Source organism: Vicia villosa, linkage group LG3 (assembly GCF_029867415.1).
Source record: "Vicia villosa cultivar HV-30 ecotype Madison, WI linkage group LG3, Vvil1.0, whole genome shotgun sequence".
Lineage (NCBI taxonomy): Eukaryota > Viridiplantae > Streptophyta > Magnoliopsida > Fabales > Fabaceae > Vicia > Vicia villosa.
In genome coordinates this window covers 166,195,023-166,199,634 of record NC_081182.1, presented here as the reverse complement: position 1 = coordinate 166,199,634, position 4,612 = coordinate 166,195,023, and the positions used below count along the sequence as shown (strand labels likewise).

General features: G+C 27.7%; 1 long non-coding RNA gene across 1 annotated transcript; it reads right to left on the bottom strand.

The window, feature by feature from the left end:
- Positions 1-822: 822 nt before the first annotated feature.
- LOC131656882 (uncharacterized) lies at positions 823-1,297 on the bottom strand. Its single transcript, XR_009300355.1, has 2 exons — positions 1,232-1,297; positions 823-1,098 (listed from the first exon to the last, which is right to left on the bottom strand). It is a non-coding gene; the product is annotated as an uncharacterized LOC131656882 (long non-coding RNA).
- Between the last annotated feature and the right edge of the window lie 3,315 nt (positions 1,298-4,612).

Here is a 4,612-nt window from a genome sequence, read left to right as displayed (position 1 = left end):
TATTTTTGAAATACAACTTTTTTTAAAAATTGCAATTTTGACTAAGTTTTGATCTTCAATAATGTGTGATTATGTTATTGGATGTCAAAATTAGTGTTTCATTTTAAGAAAAAACGAATATAATTTTTCTTTAATATTTTAAAAAACAGTTTTGGAAAATCTATTTTCAAAAATACACAAAAACAATTTTCAATTTTTTAAAGCTGAAACAAACAGATCCATAATTTTGTGAAACTTTTTTTACAAAGAAATTTTTTATAAAAGTTTCAAATGAAAATTTTGTTTGAATTGTTATTCTTATAATGTGATTTTTGATATTTCATCTATTTATGGGAAAAAAATCAGGATATTGAAATTTCAAAAAATCACTTAATTTTGAAGCTATTTTAAATAGATTTTTATAAAAATCATTTTTGAAATACAACTTTTAAAAAATTGCGATTTTGACTAAGTTTTAGTCTTGAATAATGTATGTTTATGTTATAAGATGTCAAAATCATTTTAGAAAAAACGAATATAAAAAAACTTGTAATATTTAAAAAAAACGATTTTGAAAAATCTATTTTCAAAATTACAAAAAAAAAATCCATTTTAAAACTGAAACATACAGGCACTATATTTTTTGTTGTTGTATGGTGTATTGAGTGTTGCATTTTTCATATAAACCCAATATGTGGTCATAAAATTCGGATTAATAATAACAATAATTTCCAAAAACAAATTTGACATGCAGTCAATTTGAATAATTTGGAAAATGAAATAATTCAAATTATGATAATCAAGTAATTTCATCTCATTTTTATAAGAGTTGAATACAATAGATGAAGCAATCTCACCCTTTCTTATTATGACTTTATGTATTATTCTCATCCAAATACAGCAACTAATCCATTATTCAGTTTGTAATTGAAGGTATTGGACTAGGAGTTTTATTGGTTGATGTTGGTTGAAGGTGTGTACATGAACAATGGTGGGCAACACATACGACAATAAGTGGGGATGGACATGGAAATTTTTGCCTAATACAATCTTCAGGTGTGTTACAGCTTGAGTCTAACTCCTCTGTCACTCTCACGGCCTGCAATTCCATATGCATATCTACATACACAAATGATACAAGAAAATAAGAACAATGTTGTATAAAAAAATATGAACAAGTTTATTGGTATACGAAGTGAAATATAAAAAGACAATACATCAAAAAAATTCCAATAATAAATTAAGTTTAGACCTGATACAACGATTAAAAATGCCAACAAAAATGTCAATTGCAGGGAAGAATTTCTTGAAATCTCCATTTTTTTCATTGAATATGTTACTTAGAAGCATGTTTATATAGACTTGGTGAACTCATCTTTAACATTAAATATCATTTATTGATGCATATGAAAGAAAGTGTAAAAAGACTAAATAAGATTTACTAAACTTTAAATATTTTAATGTATGCATGTTAAAATAGATTTGAATTATAAAATATTATATTTAAAACTTTTCCTAAAAAATAATTGTATCATATGCATATAAAAATTATAAAACTTCAAAATTAATTAAAATATAGTCAAACGGTGCTTCCACTTTTAATTTTAAATAATTCTTAAATATAAAAAACATCCATCATATATAATTTTAGAAGGAATAACTACATAGCTTTAATTAAAATATGTTCTTTAGAGTTTTTCATGTTTTGAGATGCATACAATAAAATAAATTTAAATTAATTATATATTATATTAAAGACATATACATTTTTGACAGGTATTTATAACATATATGATGATGTTTAAGATATAGTCAAACGGTGCTTTCACTTTTAATTTTAAAAAATTCTTATATATAAGAAATTAACATCCATCATATATAATTTTAGAAGGAAAAAATTACATTTTTTTATATTAAAATGTGAATAATAGGATTATTCATATAAATAAGATGGGAACATGTGTGCTTATAATATATATAAAGTAAAAAAGTTTGAATTAAATAAATACTAAATATTTTATTCATGACTTATACATTTTTATGCATGTATTTATGAGGAATTCTTGCATGGAAACACATCTAAATTCATATTTATAGACACATCTAATAAGAAGAGAGGAAAATTTTAATTTATTTTAATTTTAATTTCTTTTTTAATTAAATGTATGGGATGGAATGGTTCTGATAATAAAGGAGAGAGACAATTTTGTATTTATTATTTAATTAATTTAAAATTTATGATCAATTGTGTATAAGACTATTTTTTTATAGTTGTGTCTACCTAAGAATTTTCGTGTATTTATACATACTATGATAAACTATTATGACACATATCTTAATAGGCTTAAATGCAGTTTTGATCTTCTTCTTTGTTTTTTATAACAAAGTAGTCCCCATTTAAAAAAAAAAGCTTTCACATCCTTTCTTTTGAATTTTTTTGGGATTTTTTTGGTCCCCTCTCAGATTTGACTATGTGACAATCTCATTTATGACGTGGCTTTGGAGATTTTGACCAAGTTTGAAAATCTTTCTTCCACATTATTAATTATCATTTTAATTAAAACAAAGTAAACAAAAAACATTTAAAACTATCATTTTAAAATATGAAACTGAATAAATAAGGAGAGGCTTCCATTGTAAACCCTTCTAACCCACAAGGAATATTCACAATATATACGATTTGAATCAATTTAAAACCATCAACAAGGGTGTCACATCTTCATAAAAGCTTCACAATTAAATGTTCTGCTCCGTAACACGAGTTCTCAAAGGTTTATAATTCAGTTGCTCGTTAAACACAACAGTAGTATAATCAGTTTTCTCGCAGCGGAATTCATAATTTAAAACATATTTAATAAACTTCATAAAACATCAATCGAGTTTCATAGTTCACAAGTCATAGCTCAAAACATCATAATCCCATGAAACGTAATTCATCAAATTCAAATAACTAAAAGTGAACATAGTAATTCCAAACACAATAATTCTCGACCCCGATGTTACGTATCAGAGCAAAGCTTCCTTTATCCTAACAAACGGTAAAAATGACTCCACGAAGCTATCCTCTAACTTCGATGGACTATTCCTGAATACCTGTGCGTTACCCGCGTGGAGGAAACATTCAAACAGAAAGGGTGAGTATTTCATAATTATTATATAAGTCATAAGGAATAAATATTATAGTGGTATACAAATAATAAAGTATACATATACTGATACAATGTATCCTCATGCTCCACATACTTACCCACACCTGTACACCATCGTCTATTCACAACCTCATCATACAATACAATCACAATCATCATTTTAATCGGTCACATCACAATTAATCAATCATCATTAACTCATGCAATATCACAATCAATGCAATGCAACACCAATAGACTCATACATGTGGTACCAACACTTCACTGATGACTCGCTCATCATTCTCCAAAGATCCCTACAATATGATCAATTTACGCTTGGAACTAGAGCACTTCACAATATTGCACTCAATCTGCACAATGAGATTAAGGGTCGTCACTAGACCAATGGTTCTATAAACATCATTAGACTATTGTCCTAGAAATATGCTATGAATGCATGATGCTTAACGTCACAAAATCAATGACCACGGCTAGTCAACATAGCATCATCATTCATTCACCAAAATCATATCATTATCTCAAATACACAGACTTCATAAACATCTTTGTCAGCTCAACACATAATCATCAATTATCATGTTATCAATAATCACAACAACATTCATCACAATCAAGTATAGAAATACACGAATTCACAAAATCAAGTTCCATACAAATTGTCCTATAAACCTACCCAAACGCGCATAGAAAATTTCAGAAATTTCTTAGAAATTAGAGTAAAATATAAGCTTCCATATTCTAAAATCATTTTTCAAAAATATTAATTTTCGTCCCAGACTTCCATGCTAAGTGGGCTCCCTATCGCGCTAAGCGCATTACCTACTGACTTGACCTTTGTTTTATTTTCAAAAGCACGTTAAGCGGTCTCCATCGCGCTAAGCGAGGTCTACGATTTCTGCAAAAAGCCCTGCGCGACCTGCATTAAACCTGTCTCAAACTTTTGTCCCAAAAAAATTTTTAATCATTATTTTCCAGTGATTTAACGTTTATTAAACTAGTTCTAACATGGATTAATTATCTTAAACACCAAACTACAAACACTCATCATACCTCCAACAATCTTCATCAAAGCCTAGACCCTCAAATCCATAAACATGGTGGATTCGACTCTAGTTCACATGATTATTCACAAATACAACAATCAACAATATCGTACATCATTTTATTCCTAAAATCCAAACAATTCATCATGGTAGTTCATCAATATCATCAAATTCATCATAAAATCTAAAACCCAAAACCAAACCTACAATTATAAATCCCTTAGGGCAAACATAATAATTAGGATAACCCCCCTTACCTTTGGTTATTGGGTATTTTGAATCTCTTCCTGAATTCTACGGTTGTTCTCTTATCCTCTTCTTTCCATAGCTCTCTCTTTCTTCCACGCTTCTCCAAAATTCTACGATTAATAAAAATTCTCTTCCTTTCTTCTTTTTACTTAGTTAGCGTTAGGATCCATATTAAGATATTCCTAATAT